The sequence below is a fragment of the Podarcis gaigeae genome, assembly GCF_964106915.1.
Source record: "Podarcis gaigeae genome assembly, chromosome: W".
Lineage (NCBI taxonomy): Eukaryota > Metazoa > Chordata > Lepidosauria > Squamata > Lacertidae > Podarcis > Podarcis gaigeae.
Window position 1 is genome coordinate 8045012 of NC_139695.1, and position 18661 is coordinate 8063672.

An 18661-nucleotide genomic window follows, 5' to 3' on the forward strand; every position below is an offset into this window, starting at 1 on the left:
AGCGAACCCGGCTCACCAGATTAGAGTCCACCACAGAAACGTATCTCTTAAAACTCTGGAGCAAGCTGTTCAGTTCAGCCTCATAGTGATACTGACTTGCAGAGGGAAGGTTGGTGATGAGCAAGATCTGTTCCCATTTCCCAACACAGAGACCATAGAGCAGTTTCTTTTGGGGCCTGAACCTGCAAAGTGTTTCTGTTCAGAATTTCCGTGGCAGAAATTGGCCAAGTGCCTTTATAAACATTCAGCTTCTCAAATCGAACCCCATCATGAAACTTTTTTTTTTTTAATATTTATTAAAGTTTTAAGGGGTACAACAACAAAAAGTAAAAAACATCATTTTAAACAAAAAACAATACAACACATCCCAATAGGTAAAGAAAAAAGGATAAGATACAAAAGAAAGAAAAAAAACTGAGAAATAAAATCCATTAAACAAAAAAGAAAAAAACAAAGAAAAATACAGCAAATCTTCCCATTACTTATCTTTCATTAGCTTATTTCCTTGACCTCCTCGCACCTCCCTTTTTTGTATTCTAAGTCAATTATCCATTTCAGCAAATCCTTTCCCTCTTTTCAAATTTTAGTCCTGTAATTTATCTTAGTATATTGTAGCTTTACTTTCCCTCCTTTTACCAATTAACAGTCAGTTATTCCCAAATCCTTTATATCATTCCTTCTAAAGTCACATAACATCATTCCAACATCTTTCTAACATTCATTAATTTTACAATATTTCTGTAAATAGTCTTTAAATTTCTTCCAATCTTCCTCCACCGACTCTTCTCCCTGGTCCCGGATTCTGCCAGTCATTTCCGCCAGTTCCATGTAGTCCATCACCTTCATCTGCCATTCTTCCCGGGTGGGTAGATCTTGTGTCTTCCAGTACTTTGCGATAAGTATTCTTGCTGCTGTTGTTGCATACATAAAGAAAGTTCTATCCTTCTTTGGCACCAATTGGCCGACCATGCCCAGGAGAAAGGCCTCTGGTTTCTTCAGAAAGGTATATTTAAATACCTTTTTCATTTCATTATAGATCATCTCCCAGAAAATCTTAATCCTTGGGCATGTCCACCAAAGGTGAAAGAATGTACCTTCAGTCTCTTTACATTTCCAACATTTATTATCGGGCAAATGATAGATTTTTGCTAGCTTGACTGGTGTCATGTACCACCTGTATATCATTTTCATTATATTATCTCTTAAGGCATTACATGCCGTGAACTTCATACCTGTGGTCCATCACTGTTCCCAGTCAGCCATCATAATATTATGTCCAACATCTTGTGCCCATTTAATCATAGCAGATTTTACCGTTTCATCCTGAGTATTCCATTTCAACAGCAAGCTATACATTCTTGACAAATTCTTAATTTTAGGATCTAGCAGTTCTGTTTCCAATTTTGATTTTTCCACCTGGAAGCCAATTTTTTTGTCCAAGTTATATGCCTCCATTATCTGGTAATAATGAAGACAATATCGCACTCTATTTTTTAATTTTTCAAAACTCAGCAGTTTTAATCTGTCTCCCTCTTGTTTCAAAATTTCCCAATATTTCGGCCATTTGGCCTCCATATTGAGCTTTTTATGAGCCTTCGCTTCCATTGGTGACAGCCACCTTGGGGTTTTATTTTCAAGCAAGTCCTTATATCTTATCCAAACATTGAACAGTGCTTTTCTGACAATAGGGTTTTTAAACGCTTTATGTGCTTTGACCTTATCATACCACAAATATGCATGCCACCCAAAAACATTGTTAAAGCCTTTTAAATCCAACGCGTCAGTGTTCTCAAGAAGCATCCATTCTCTCAGCCAGCAAAAAGCGGCTGATTCATAATAAAGTTTTAAGTCTGGCAGGGCAAATCCACCTCTTTCTTTAGCGTCAGTTAATATCTTGAATTTTATTTGAGGCTTCTTGCCCTGCCAGACAAATCTAGAAATATCTCTCTGCCACTTCTTGAAACACCCCATTTTATCCCAAATTTGCAATGTTTGAAACAAAAACAACATCCTTGGCAATACATTCATTTTTATCGCAGCAATTCGGCCTAGCAATGATAGCTTCAGGTTTGACCATATTTCTAAATCCTTTTTCACTTCCATCCAACATTTTTCATAGTTATCCTTAAATAAATTCACATTCTTAGCAGTCATGTTAACCTCTAGGTATTTCACTTTCTTAACCAGTGTTAGTCCTGTCTCCTTCTGAAACCTTTCTCTCTCCGTCACTGTTAAATTTTTCTCTAAAACCTTAGTTTTCATCTTATTCAACTTAAATCCCGCTACCTGACCAAATTCTTGAATCAGTTCCAGTACTCTTTTAGTACTAGATTCTGGCTCCTGTAATGCCAATACCAAATCATTGGCAAATGCTTTCAGTTTGTACTGTTTGGCTCCAACTTGTATACCTTTAACTGTTTGGTCCCTTCTAATCATGTTTAAAAGAACCTCCAGGACCGATATAAAAAGCAATGGAGAGATTGGGCAACCTTGTCGTGTTCCTTTCTCTATCTTAAATTCTTCCGTCACTACATTGTTCACAATTAATTTAGCCTTTTGTTCTGAATAAATTGCACCTATACCATTTTCAAAACCTTGACCAACCCCCATCCCCTGTAAATTTTTCTTCATAAAACTCCAACAAATATTGTCAAAGGCTTTCTCCGCATCCACAAATATCAAAACTGCTTTAGTATTAATATTCACTTGTAACTTTTATTTTCAAGAAACTACGGCGAAGCGGGGACCCTTCTGAAACCACAGGCGGGTGAAGCCTGTGACCGTGGGACTCGGCGGGCACCTTCAGCGCCCCCCCCCCCAATCTGCAAAGGAACCCGGTTACGGGCTCCGGAGCAAAACGGGGTGTCTGGCGCGGTGCTGAGAGTCAATTGCTTCTTCCATGGAGTGAAGCCGCACAGCTGTTGCCGGAGAGCGCTGACCTTTTTCCTGCGACAATTCGGCTATCAAACAACTACCCGTGAGTAGGTCAAGTTTAAAGATCTGGGAATAAGGGATAAAAGTACTAATTTGGCACCGAAGCGGGAAGGTGTAAACAGGAAGTCCGCCTTCCGTTTCTTGTAAACAGATCAAAGCAAAGACTGTCTAAGCCAAGACCTGGAAAATCACTTTAAAAGGACTTAAATCCTAACATCAATATAAGAGAACTCCCTCCCTGAGTTGCAGGAGAGGGGAGGGAAAAGGGGGAAGTATTTTTGCCTGCAAAAAAGAGAGAGAAAAGGGAACAAAGACCACCACTTAATGCCTGGGAACGGACTGTCAAGGGACAATAGAATTGCCGTACTGTGAATCGCGCTGTTTATGGACAATATAACCTTTTGACAGTTAACTCTGCAAGAGAGATACTTTGACTCTGAAGGGTTTCTCTGGACTTGAAGGAAGTTGAAACTGTTGCTTACTTCGGTTGGTACAGGGAATCGAGGTCGGAGTGAAACAATATAAATTGAAAGCATTTGCAGATGACTTGGTATTAACATTGCAGGAGCCAGTCTCTAGTACTAAAAGAGTGTTAGAATTAATTTCTGATTTTGGTCGGGTGGCGGGATTTAAGTTGAACAAGCAAAAAACTAAGGTTCTAGCAAAAAAATTGACAACTACAGAAACAGATGAGTTCGTGAAAGAAACAGAATTAAATGTGGTTAAAAAAGTAAAATACCTAGGGGTGTACCTGACCTCCAAAAATTTGAATTTGTTTAAAGACAACTACGAGAAATGTTGGTCAGAAATCAAAAGAGATTTGGAAACATGGTCAAGATTGAAACTTTCCTTGTTGGGCCGAATAGCAGCTATAAAGATGAACGTATTGCCAAAAATGTTATTTTTGTTTCAGACCCTACAGATCGTGGACAAGGTGGAATGTTTTGGAAAGTGGCAGAAGGATATTTCTAAGTTTGTTTGGCAGGGCAAAAAGCCCCGAATAAAGTTTAAGATATTAACTGACGCGAAAGAAAGAGGGGGATTTGCCCTGCCAGACTTGAGGTTATATTATGAATCCGCAGCCTTCTGCTGGTTGAAAGATTGGATCTTACTGGAAAACACTGATGTCCTAGATCTGGAAGGGTTTGACAATGCTTTTGGGTGGCATGCATATTTGTGGTATGACAAGGTTAAAGTGCACAAACTGTTTAAAAACCACATTGTTAGGAGAGCAATTTTAATGGTCTGGACAAAATATAAAGACTTATTGAAGAGTAAGACTCCGAGGTGGCTCTCACCGGTGGAGGCCAAGGCACGTAAGAGACCTAACATGGAGGCCAATTGGCCTAAATACGGGGAAATTATTGAAAAGATTGGAGACAATTGGAGGTTGCAGAGCTTGGAAAAATTAAAAAACAAGGTGCGAGATTGGTTGCATTATGCACAAATTCAAGAGGTCTTTAAAGTAGACAAGAAGGTTGGATTCCAGGTGGAAAAATCGAAATTAGAGACAGAATTGTTAGAACCAAAAAGTAAACTACTTTCGAGAATGTATAACCTGCTGCTTAAATGGAATACTCAGGATGAGACAGTCAAATCCGCCATGATAAAGTGGGCGCAGGATTTGGGGCATAACATTATGTTTGAAGACTGGGAAAGGTTATGGAACACCGGAATGAAATTTACGGCATGTAGTGCCTTGAAGGAAAATGGGAAATGATTCATAATGAACTAAAAAAGGTATTTAGATTTACCTTACCTAAGAAACCAGAGGCCTTCCTCCTGGGCATGGTGGACCAGAGAGTGCTTAAGAAGGACAGAACTTTTTTTATGTATGCTACTACAGCAGCAAGGATCTTGATTGCAAAGCATTGGAAGACACAAGATTTACCCACACTGGAGGAATGGCACACGCAGTTGATGGACTACATGGAACTGGCCGAAATGACTGGCAGAATTCGAGACCTGGGAGAAGAAACAATCGAGGAGGACTGGAAAAAATTTAAGGACTATCTGGAAAAACACTATAAGCTGTATGAATGTTAAAAAATGCACCTTTTAGGAAACTCTAGCTTCAGTAATGTTAAACTAAAGAAATGGAAATTAAGGCACAAGAAGTCTGAGATAGAATAAGGAAATAACTTTATTGTGTTTAAATGAAAATGCACATGATTCGGGTTATAACACATTTGAAATTGGGTAACATGATAAAACGAAGGATACAATAAGTAATGAAATAAGTTAACAAATTGCTGATGTTATGTTCACAGAGAATGCAGGGTTGGGAGGATGTGGGGAAGTCCAGTAGATTTGGAAAAAAGAACAAGAAAATTTGTGATCTTTTTATTTTATTCTCATAACATGCTCTTTATTCTTTTTTCTGTATTTTACAAACTTAATAAAAAATATTATAAAAAAAGAAACTGTTGCTTACTTCGTTAAATGGGGGATTTGGGAAAGTTGGAAAAGTTATTTTATTGTAACAAGTATTGACTGTTACTGTGTCCCCCTGGAGGAACTTTGAAATTGCTACAACTGGCCAGGGAATTTTCCACTCTAAACTGGCCAGGGGAATTTTCCACTGCAAAACAAGCTCTGGCCGTGGGATTGACCTTGATCCCTAGATAAAGTGTTATGGCAAACTTGCCTCAGGAAAAAACAACAAGATCGGGTAAAATTAGACTGCAGCAGCGAAGAGCATCAGCATCTGGCCCTTCTGCTCCACTAGGGGAAGATTCTGGTCAAGCTGGGCTAAAAGGAATGGCATCTGAAGAGGGTCTAGCTTCAGCATTAGGCAAAATCTATGAATCTTTGGAAAGATGAAGCAAACAAGTTGCTGAAGCAACAACTAAAATTGACCAAAACACTATAAGCATCAATAACTTGGGGCAGAAGGTGAACTCAAATACAGAATCTATTGAGAAACTGCTGCAGGAATCTACTTCGAATCGAAAGACAGCTGAAGAAGCAAAGGAAAAAGCATTGGCTGTAGAGGAAAAGATACCACCTATATGTAGGCAGCTCGAGGATCATAGGTCGATGCTGTCTATGATTGAATTGAAGGAAAGACAGACAAATCTAAGGATCAGGGCTGTACCTGAACTTGAGAAAGATAGCTTAAGTGATTTTCTTACGCAGGAATTTGCAGACTTTTGGAACCTAGACTCAGATAAGCAAGATTTCAAGATAGTAAGTGCTTTTAGACTTGGAAGAGGAGGGAGAAAGAACAGGGTGAGAGACTGTTTGATTACCCTCCAAACAAAAGAGGAGAGAGACAAAATATTGAGTCTGCACTTCCAGAAAACTTTGGAAATACATGAATCAAGAGTGGAGATATTTAAGGACATCCCGAAATACCTTTTGGATCTCAGGTCTAATTACGGAGACCTGGTGGCCCTGTTGAGAGGAAATAGAACTGTTTTCAGGTGGGAATTCCCCCAAGGCCTATCTTTTACCTTCAAAGGGAGAAAGTTTAAAATAAGATCAGTGGAAGATAAAGAAAAAATTTTGAGAGAGCACGGAGAAGACCTGCAAAAAGCAGCTGAAGAAGAGCCAAGAGCATTAAAACCAGGAATACTAGACATAGTATCACTACCTTTGGAATTGGACAACTTAGAGAAAGTAACACCACCGACAGAACAAGAACAACTACTGGGTGCAGTTGGAGGAAAAGCAAAATAATTACACCATGTCCCTGCAACTATTAAGTTGGAATATTCATGGCTTTAACTCCCCGGAGAAAAGGAAAAAAGTCTTTCATTTATTGAAAAAGGAACAATTGGACTTGATTTGTTTACAGGAAACACATGTGATAAGGCTACATAGGAAAGTATTGATTAATAAAAGATTGGGTCAAGAGTTTATTTCATCGGACAAGGTCAAAAAGAGAGGAGTAGTAATTTATGCAAAAGAGAGCCTATCACCGAAATTCATCTTTAAAGATGACCAAGGAAGATTTGTGGCAATTGAAATCCAAACACAAGGAGAGAAATTTTTGATAGTAGGAGTTTATGCACCAAATGAGGGGAAATCTGAATTTTTTAAGAAGTTGCATGAGACATTGTTGGACTACATGGAGTATAACATCATCATGATGGGAGATATGAATGGAGTGGTGTCCACAAATATGGATAAGTCACAAAGACAGGTAGTTACCAAAGATGGCAGACTACCAAAAACTTTTTTTGAGATGACTGACAATATGGACTTGATTGACATTTGGAGAACAAAGAATCCTTTGGGTAGAGAGGGAACTTTCTTCTCTGAAGCCAAAATGACATGGACAAGAATTGACCAAATCTGGATAACTAGAGGACTGGCTCCCAAGATTCGAAAAGCGGAAATTTGTCCTAAAACTTGCTCCGACCATAATGCTGTGAGAATGGAGATGAAATTAACACCAACTGGTTCCTTTAGAAGGAGGATGAATGACACCTTGCTTAGAGATGCAGAGGTTACCAAGAAGGCCCTAAAAACCTTGAGAGACTATTTTGAGATAAATATGAAAACTACCATTGAAAAAAGAGTAATCTGGGACGCAAGCAAAGCGGTTATGAGGGGGTTTCTAATTCAACAGAATGCAATAAAGAAGAGAACTCAAAAAGAGAAAAAAGAGAAAATTTTGGAGAAAATAAAAGAGGGAGAGAGGAAATTGAGAGTGAAACCAATTGAGAGATTCTGAGAGAAATAAAGTTATACCAAGTTCAATATATGAAAATGATGAACCAGGAAATAGAATGGAAAATCAAACAGATGAGACAAAGGACATTTGAATCGGCTAACAAATGTGGGAAACTGCTAGCTTGGCAAATAAAAAAAAGACAAAAACTCGACATTATTACCAATTTGGAAGTGGAAGGAAAGAATATACAGAATCCAGTGGAAATTAGAAAATGTTTCCAGAGGTATTTTAAACAGTTATATACACAAGGGCCACAGAAAGAAACTGATATAAATCAATTCCTAAGAACAAATTGATTACAAAAAATCTCTCAAGAAAATAAGTTAATGCTGAATTATAAAATAACAGAACAGGAGGTGGAAGGTGCCATTCAGAATATGCAGTTGGGCAAATCTTCAGGGCGGGATGGCTTAAACTCAAAATATTATAGATCTTTAAAAGATTGGATAATTCAACCACTAAAGGAGGTCTGCAATGAAATTTTGGAGGGGGGAAAAGCGCCAGAGTCGTGGAAGGAAGCCTATATTACACTTATACCAAAAACTGAGTCTGAAAAGACACAACTTAAGAACTACCGCCCCATATTCCTGCTTAATGTGGATTACAAAATTTTTGCAGATATTCTGGCTAAAAGACTTTTAAAAAGTATTAATGGAGGAGATACATAAAGATCAAGCTGGCTTTCTCCCAGGTAGACACTTGTCTCACAATACGAGGAATATAATTAACATTTTGGAGAAGCTGCAAGTGAACATTAATACCAAAGCAGTCTTAATCTTTGTAGATGCGGAGAAAGCCTTTGATAATATTTCTTGGAGTTTTATGAAGAAAAATCTTCAGGGGGTGGGGGTTGGTCAAGGGTTTGAAAATGGTATAGGTGCAATTTATTCAGAACAAAAGGCTAAACTAATAGTTAATAATGTGGTGACAGATGAATTTAAGATAGAGAAAGGGACACGACAAGGCTGCCCAATTTCCCCATTGCTCTTTATTTCGGTTCTGAAGGTTTTGCTAAATATGATCAGAAGGGACCATCTGATCAAAGGTATACAGGTCGGAGCCAAACAGTACAAATTGAAAGCTTTCGCAGATGACCTAGTATTGACACTACAGGAGCCAGAATCTAGTACTAAAAGAGTATTGGAACTGATTCAAGAATTTGGTCAAGTGGCAGGATTTAAGTTGAACAAGTTAAAAACTAAGGTTCCTGAGAAAAATTTAACACCGATTGAGAAAGAGAGGTTTCAGAAGGAGACAGGTTTAACACTGGTTAAGAAAGTAAAATACCTGGGGGTTAATATGACCGCTAAGAACTTAAATTTATTTAAAGATAATTATGAGAAATGTTGGTCAGAAGTGAAAAAGGATCTAGAAATATGGTCAAATCTGAAGCTTTCCTTGTTAGGTCGAATTGCTGTTATAAAGATGAATGTATTGCCAAGAATGTTATTTTTGTTTCAATCGTTGCAAATTTTGGACAAAATGGATTGTTTCAAGAAGTGGCAGAGAGATATTTCTAGATTTGTCTGGCAGGGCAAGAAGCCCAGAATAAAATTTAAAATACTAACCGATGTAAAGGAAAGAGGTGGATTTGCCCTGCCAGACCTTAAACTCTATTATGAATCAGTAGCATTTTACAGGCTGAAAGAATGGCTGCTTCTTGAGAACACAGACATTTTGGATTTAGAAGGCTTTAATAACGTTTTTGGGTGGCATGCATATCTGTGGTATGACAAGGTTAAAGCACACAAAGCATTTAAAAACCATATTGTCAGGAAAGCATTGTTCAATGTCTGGATAAGATATAAAGATTTACTTGAAAACAAAACCCCAAGGTGGTTATCACCTATGGAAGCAAAGGCTCAGAAAAAGCTCAATATGGAGGCCAAATGGCCGAAATATGGGGAGATTTTGGAACAAGAAGGAGACAAATTGAAATTGCAGAGTTTTGAGAAACTAAAAGATAAAGTGCGAGACTGGCTTCATTATTACCAAATAAGGGAGGCCTACAATCTGGACAAAAAAATTGGCTTCCAGGTGGAAAAATCAAAATTGGAAACAGAACTGTTAGACCCCAAAACTAAGATATTATCAAGAATGTATAACTTGCTGTTGAAATGGAATACTCAGGATGAAACGGTTAAATCTGCTATGATTAAATGGGCACAAAATGTTGGACATGACATTATGTTTGCTGACTGGGAAGAGTTGTGGACCACAGGTATGAAATTCACGGCATGTAATGCCTTAAGAGAGAATATTATGAAAATGATATACAGGTGGTACATGACACCAGTCAAGCTTGCAAAAGTATATCATTTGCTCGATAATAAGTGTTGGAAATGTAAAGAGAATGAAGGTACATTATTTCACCTTTGGTGGACGTGCCCAAGGATTAAGGCTTTCTGGGAGATGATCTATAATGAAATGAAAAGGGTATTTAAATATACCTTCCTGAAGAAACCAGAGGCCTTTCTCCTGGGCATGGTCGGCCAATTGGTGCCAAAGAAGGATAGAACTTTCTTTATGTACGCCACAACAGCAGCAAGAATACTCATCGCAAAGTATTGGAAGACACATGATCTACCCACCTTGGAAGAATGGCAGATGAAAGTGATAGACTATATGGAACTGGCGGAAATGACTGGCAGAATCCGGGACCAGGGAGAAGAGTTGGTGGAAGAAGACTGGAAGAAATTCAAAGACTATTTGCAGAAACATTGTAAAATTAATGAATGTTAAAATGATGTCGGATTGAAATGAAGCGGTCTTAGCAACAAGCTTAAAAAGAATATGTAAAAATGGATTGATAATGGATGAAAATATAAAGTTATAATACATTAAGATATAGAATTAAGATAAAAACAAAGAGGGTAAGGATTTGCTGAATTAACCATGTGAACTGGAATACAAAAAAGGGAGGTGTGAGGAGGTCAGGAAAATAAGTAAATGAAATTTAAGATATGAAAAGATTGATTTGTTTTTAACTGTTTTCTATTTATTTTTTCTGTATTTTGCATTTTTTTCTATGTATTTTTGTACTTTTTGTATTTTTCTTTATTCTTCTTTTTTAATTCTGTAACTTTTTTCTCTTTGTAAAACTTTAATAAATATCTTTTAAAAAAAACATAAAGAACTTCGCTCACTTAACCACGCCCATCACAGATTGTCACAGTAGCAAAAAGAAGTTCGCGTGAACAGAACCTTCCTAGCATTCCTTTGAAAGACTGAAGAAGGCGTTTACTTCGGAGGAGCAGCTCCTGCACGTTGATCTGGAGAAGCCCATGAAACTGGAGTTGGACGCGTCCGACCGAGGCATCGGGGCGGTCCTTTTGCAGCCAGGGGCCAAGCGGAGCTGGAGGCCGTGTGCCTTTTTCTCAAGGAAGCTGAGCAAGTCGGAGCAGAACTATACCGTGTATGACCGCGAACTGCTTGCGATCTATGCAGCTTTTCAGCGATGGAGACATCTGTTGATAGGGGCGTGGCGCAAGATCCAGGTCTGTACTGACCACAAGAACTTGGAATACTGGAGGACCGCGCGAGTACTGAACCAGAGACAGATTCGATGGGCTCAGGAGTTCTCCAAGTTTTCCTTCGAGATACGATACGTGCCGGGAGAGGAAAACGTAAGAGCAGATGCTCTCTCCAGGAAGCCGGAATACATGGAAGGAGAGGGACCACCGGAGGTCCGACACGTGTTTCCCGAGGACCGATGGGTGTGTGGGGGAGCGTTGGTTGGGAAACGAGAACTGACCGGGCTTACTAGAGACGACGCGTTCGCTCAAGCGAAAATCAGGGAACTCCGGGATGGAAGGGAAGACCATGGAGGGTTTGAGGAAAAAGAAGGGCTACTGTACTATAAGGGGGCACTGTATGTACCGGGGGAGACCTTGAGGGGGAAGGTACTCAAACAACTCCACGACAACCCAACAGCTGGGCACTTTGGACAACACAAGACCATGCTGCTCGTCACCATGCAGTTCTGGTGTCCAAAGGTGAGGGAAGACGTATGGGAATATGTACGGGGGTGCGACCGATGCCAGAGGGCAAAGGGGGAGAGGGTTACTGGAACCCTTACCCACACCGGGAAGACCCTGGGAGGTGGTGTCCATTGATTTTATGACAGATTTGCCCAAGTCAAGGGGGAAGACAGCAGTCATGGTAGTAGTCGATCTACTGACAAAAATGTGCCATTTCATAGCTTGCTCACATGCAGTGACGGCAGAGGAGACAGCCAGGTTGTTTGTGGATCACATCTTCAGGCTGCACGGGACTCCCTTGAGGGTCATCTCGGATAGCGGGAAACAATTTACTTCCCGGTTCTGGAGGAAGCTCATGAGCTTGCTACAGGTCGAGGTGGGCTTCTCGACGGCGAGGCATCTGGAAACCAATGGACAGCAGAAAGAGCGAACAGTATACTCCAGCAGTACCTACGCTGCTACGTCAGCGAGAGACAGAACGATTGGGTAGAGAAACTAGCGTTGGCTGAATTTGCGTACAATAACGCCGAACATGTGTCCACGGGAATGAGCCCGTTCATGGCCAATTATGGGTGTCATCCCAGGGCCTTCCCGGGGAGGGGGGGAGGAAGGATGGAGTGTACCCGTGGCAGAGCAGTTTGTAGAAGAAATGGAGGCCTTGCACCAGCAACTCAAGATGAGCTTGGAACGGGCCAAGGAAGTTTACAAGAGGCAGGCGGACAAGCACCGTCAGGAGGCCATACGGGTGGGAGACCGGGTGTGGTTGTCAACCCAAGGGTGCAAAAAGTTGGAGCCGAGACGGCTGGGGCCTTTTGAGGTAACACAGCAGGTGAACCCCGTGGCATTCAAGCTCAAGTTGCCTGACAGCATGAAGATACATCCGGTGTTCCACAGGTCCCTACTTTCACCGTACAGTGAGGGACGGGAATTTCAGGGACGGGAGGGAGGAGTCACCACCCACCCGCAGGTAGAGGAGAGGGAACACCGCAACCAAGCCACGGAAATACTCGACTCAAGGTGGCGAGGTCGCCAGGTGGAGTACTTGGTAGCTTGGGAGGGAGAACCCAGGTCAGAAAACACGTGGGTCCCCGCTGAGTCGATCAATGATGGGTATCTGGTGGAAGAATTCCACAGCCTGTTCCCAGATAAACCAAACCCCCACTAGCGAGATTCTGGGAGGAAGAATTTGGAACCAGAGACGACGAAGGGGACTTTGTGGGTTTTCCTGCCTCCAAAGAGGAGGGAGGGGAGGTGTCAGAGGGAGAAGAATCAGACTGGGAGGCCCACCCCGCGGGAAGAGATTGGAGCGGATGGGAAGCGGCGAGGGGGCTCCAGGACTCCTCGCCGGAGACCAGCAGGGAGAGCACAGGTCCTCCGCTGCCCACACCCTCCCTGTGCAGAAGACCTCCGCGCCGGGAGAGTAGGAGGAGACTAGGCATCAAATAACTTATTTGCTGGAAGAAGTTCAAGAAACGCCCACTGACGGATTCTGCCAGCGATTGAGACAGCCACGGATAGGTGGCTGTCCGGACAGAAAGGGTTCACCCAGGTAACCCAGCCAGGTGTGGCGACGACTTACGCACGAGCAACCCCTAGAACCATTACAACCAGCATTACGCTTTCCATTTTTAAGTTTGGAATAGAGTAGTTGCTTTGGAAGACAATCATCAGGCATCTGCACAACATGACCAGTCCAACCAAGTTGATGTTGAAGAATCATTGCTTCAACACTGGAGATCTTTGCTTCTTCCAGTACGCTGATATTAGTTCGCCTGTCTTCCCAAGTGATGTGTAAATTTTTTCGGAGACACCGTTGATGGGATCTTTCGAGGAGCTGGAGATGGCATTTATAAGTGGTCCATGTTTCACAAGCATACAGTAAGGTTGGTAGTACAATAGCTTTGTAAATAAGCATTTTGGTTACCCTGTGAATGTCCCGGGCCTCAAACACTCTGCACTTCAATCGGGAGAAAGCTGCACTCGCAGAGCTCAGGCGATGCTGGATTTCGGCATCAATGTTGGCCCTTGTGGAAAGATAACTGCCTAGGTAGGAGAAGTGATCAACATTTTCCAACGTTACACCATTGAGTTGGATTTGTGGCACTGCAGAGGGGTTATTTTGTACTTGTTGGTGCAGCACTTTGTTTTGTTTTTTTGGGGGGATGTTGAGCGACAGGCCAAGCTTTTCATAAGATTCTGCGAAAATATTTAGGATGGTTTGGAGGTCATGCTCTGAGCGTGCACACACTATGTTGTCATCAGCATACTGAAGCTCTATGACGGAAGTTACGGTAACCTTACTCTTTGCTTTCAGCCTGCTCAGATTGAAGAGCTTTCCATCTGTTCGATATATGATTTCTACCCCAGTGGGGAGTTTCCCTTTGACAAAGTGTAGGATCATGGCAATGAAAATAATGAATAGAGTTGGGGCAATAACACAACCCTGTTTAACACCTGATCCCACTGTGAATGGTTCACGTTGAGAGCCATAGTTATCTGTGATTGTTGCTGTCATATTATCACGGAGGAGCCAAAAGATGTTTACAAATTTATCTGGGCAGCCAATTTTCAGAAGGCAGTCCACAGGGCATTACGATTTACAGTGTCGAAAGCCTTAGTCATGTCGATAAACACCATATACAGGAGTTGGTTTTGCTCTCTGCATTTTCCCTGAAGTTGTCGAGCGGTGAAAATCATGTCCACTGTCCCCCTAGAAGGCCGAAAACCATTTTGGGATTCAGGAAGGGTCACATTGCATATTGTTAAGAGACGGTTTGCTACAATCCTTGCAAGAATTTAGCCACCCGCAGCTAATAGAGAGATGCCTCGATAGTTTCTGCAATCAGTTCTGTCACCTTTTTTAAAGAGATTGATAATTTTGGCATCCCTGAAGTCTGCTGGGATCGCTTCTCTTTCCCAGATTTTTTCGATGAGCTTGTGAAGTTGTTGTGTAAGTTCAATTCCACCCACTTTGAAGATTTCAGCAGGTATCCCATCAGGTCCACTGGCTTTGTTGTTTTTCACTTGGTTAATAGCTGTGCACAACTCTCCCAGATTTGGAGATACTGCAAGCTCATCTCTAACTTGTTTTTGTGGAATTTGTGAGAGGACCTCAGCAGCTACGGGGGAGTTGTGGTTAAGGAGATGTTGGTAGTGTTCTTTCCAACACAGTGCAATAGCGTCTTTATCTTTTAGAAGTGTGGTACCATCTGCTGAGCATAGGGAACATATGCCATGATTTATTGGCCCATAGATGGTCTTTGTGGCTTTAAAGAAACTCTGTGTATCATGAGTGTCGGTTAAGTGCTGGATCTCTTGAGCTTTTTTTATCCACCAGGTGTTTTTTAGTTCTCTGGTTCTTCTTTGAACCTCAGCCTTAGCATCGGCATAGGTTTTTTTCTTAGTGGCACAGTTTCTATCTCTTTGCCAGATCTGAAATGCCTTCCTTTTCTTGTCAATCATGCGTTCAATCTCACTGTCGTTCTCATCAAACCAGTCCTGGTGTTTCTTGGTTTGGTATCCAATAGTTTGTTCTCAGGCTGCAATAATGGATGTTTTTAGCTTGGTCCAGTGTTCCTTGGTGTTATCAGGGAATTCTGAAAGCAGATGATCCTTAAGAGCCATTTGGAAGCAATCCCGCTTAATGGGAACTTGAAGGGCTTGAGTGTTCTTTTTGTGCCTTGGTTTCCTTCCTTGAAGCCTGCGTTGAGGTATAATCCTGATAGCCATCGTGGAGCGTATTTGTCAGTGATCTGTCCAGCAGTCGTCGGTGCTCGTCATAGCTCTGGTAAGGAGCACATCATGTCGATCTTTAGCACGGACAATAACATAGTCTAAGAGGTGCCAGTGGTTTGACCGAAGATGCCTCCATGAAGTTTTAAATTTATTTTTCTGTCGAAAGAGTGTGTTGGTAATAACAAGGTTGTGCGCTGCACATATCGTCAAAAGTAAGATTCTGTTCTGGTTGCTGTTGCCAACTCCTTCTTTCCCAATAGTCCCAGGCCACAGATCGAAATCTCGCCCAACTCTTGCATTAAAATCACCCAGGAGGGTAATTTTATCTTCCTTAGGCATCTCTGATAGGACGGTATCCAGCTGAGAGTAAAAATTTTCTTTAATGTCTTCATCGGCATCCAGTGTTGGTTCATAAGCGCTTATAATAGTAGCCTGTTGGTTTTTGGTGAGCTTTATTCGAAGGGTTGAGAGTCGCTCGTTAATGCAGGTAGGGACTTCTGACAGGAGCTTCACAAGGTTGTTTTTGATAGCAAAGCCTACCCCATGTATTCGAAGTTCTTGCTCAGATAGACCTTTCCAGAAGAATGTGAAGCCTCCTTTTTCTTCCTTCATTTGTCCCTCGCCTGCTCTTCGAGTCTCTTGAAGCACTGCAATATCGATGTTAAAACGTCGCAGCTCTCTTGCAATGATGGCAGTTCTGCATTCAGGATGCTCGCTGTCTGTGTTATCTGACAAAGTCCATATATTCCATGTTCCAAAGATGAATTGTCTTTTACGACCACTGGGTGGTGACCCCACTGGGCGCAGTAATCCAGTCAGGGAAAAGGGGAGGCAGACTATGTTTAGAGCACCTTTTCTAGCCCCTCCGCCTTTTTGGGGTGAGCAGAGTGGATCCTAAAAAGGGCTGCTCAGTCATGAATACAGCTGCCGAGCTGCTCAACTGCCTTGTTCCTTGAGTCAGAATGACTGAATCTGTATCCACCACCCATGTGACTAGGGGCTTCCAGATTTCACAATCCTGCCCTTGTTACGATTTGCCGATCGCCATGGGACTTTTGGGGGTTGGGTTTTTTGAAGACACCTGTGCGTGAATTTGTTTTATGTGTGTAGATCAGTGCACACTGAGCAACGCACAGTCTTTGCAGTAGGGCTCTGTTCCAATGGCATGAGTAGTCATGACGACTTGCTAGATCCTATCTGCTGCAGCCTTCATTCGCCTTCACAGCCGTTGTAACATACCACTTGTTATCATCCATCTGTTCTGCCGTTGAGGACTTCTTGGATCATTCTTTGTCTAGCTCCTCCCCTTTGACCTTACTGCCTTGGGTGACCCTTCTGGGAGTACGAGATTCCCGACGGCTTCGCTCACAAGGGACATCATCGTCATCATTTTTAATTTGTATACCGCCTTTCTATCTTACAATACTCAAGGCAGTTTACAAGCTGAAGAAACAAAAAATGTACATCTTATAACAATCTAATGCAATACAAAAATGTGATAATAAAACATAACTTTAAAATAGGCAGCCCACATCAAAAAGTAACATTCAACAATCAATTAGAATAGTATAAAATAATAATATCAATATATAAAAGTTAAACAGAAATCCACTCAACAGTTACAATAATATCTAAACTATAATCAATAAAACAACGGCAAGGTACAGTACATAAAACAATACAATACACATTGAGAAGCAGAGGGTAGAGCAAGGCAGGTGGAAGGAGGTCTTGTCTGATGGAGTCTCTCCCCTCACAGTTCTTTCTCCAGGACCAGCTCCCTTATGAGGACTCCTAGGGCTGGAGGGTGGGGCAAGGCAGATGGAAGGAGGCCTTGTCTGATGGAGTCTCTCCCCTCACCTAGGTCATAGGAATGTGCAAGCCCATTCACCACGACAAGGTGATGATCCAGCAAGTGAGAGAACTGAGATAGATTGCGCTGAGCCCTGGTCTCATTAGACAAAACGTTCCACCAAAAAGGCTCTGGCTCTGGTTGAGGACAGCTGGATATGTTTTGGCCCAGGGACCACTAGTAGGTTGCTGTTAGATGAGCGTCACGCTCTTTGGGGGCTGTATTGGAAGATAATTCCCACAGATAAGAAAGGTCACAGCTGTTTAGGGCTTTAAGGGTTAGCACCAAAACCTTGAACCTGATTCGATACTCCACCTGAAGCCAATCCAGCTGATGAGCAACCAACTGAATGTGGGCTCTCCACAAAGTCCCAGTAAGAACTCATGCATCTCCATTTTAGACCATTTGGAGTTTCTGTAGCAATCTCAAGGGTAGCCCTGTGTCAGCAGATTGAGTTGTGAGCGCTCAGGGGAGATAAGCATCCGGGACTCCAGCCATATTTTACAAATCTTTATTGCTTCTTGGCATATTTACAAGCAGTTCAAAAAAGCGATCCGATCATGGTGGGAAGTTGTCCTGACTAACTTCCTTCCACTTTGGGGGCCAGCATAACCACCGTCTAAGCCCAACCCCCCTCCTTCCTCTGTGACGAGAGGTACTTGCCCTTGGAAGTACCTCCTCCCTCTCAGATTCACTCCCCTCTGACCCCCCTTCATCTTCTCTCTCTTCGTTTTTTTTTTTTTAAACATTTTTTATTACTTTTTAAAAATACAGAAATACAGAAAAAAGAATAAAGAGTGGTTATAAGAAAATAGGATATAAATAGCAAATTTCCATATTCTTTTTCCATCTAATCTATAGGACTTCCCCACATCCTCCGAACCCTGCGTTCTCTGTCTTATAAAGCATCAGCAATTTGTTAACTTATTTCAAAACTTATTGTAACTTCCATTTTATCATGTTCCCTATTTTCAATTTTACTATAACTCAATTCTTATATGTTTTATATTAAACACAATAAAGTTATTTCATTGTTTTACCTCTGAATTCTTGTGTCTTAATTTTCATTTCATTAACTTACATTTGCTGAAGCTAGAATTTCCTGAAAGGTGCATTTTTTAACATTCATACAGCTTATAGTGTTTTTTCAAATAGTCCTTAAACTTTTCCCAATCCTCCTCAGTTGTTTCTTCTCCCACGTCTCGGATTCTGCCAGTCATTTCAGCCAGTTCCATATAGTCCATCAACTGCGATTGCCATTCCTCCAGCGTGGGTAAATCTTGTGTCTTCCAATATTTTGCAATCAGGATCCTTGCTGCTGTGGTAGCATACATGAAAAAGGTTCTGTCCTTCTTAAGCACTCTCTGGTCCACCATGCCCAGAAGGAAGGCCTCTGGTTTTTTAGGTAAGGTAAATCTCAGTACCTTTTTTAGTTCATTATGGATCATTTCCCAGAAGGCCTTCACTTTCGGGCAGGTC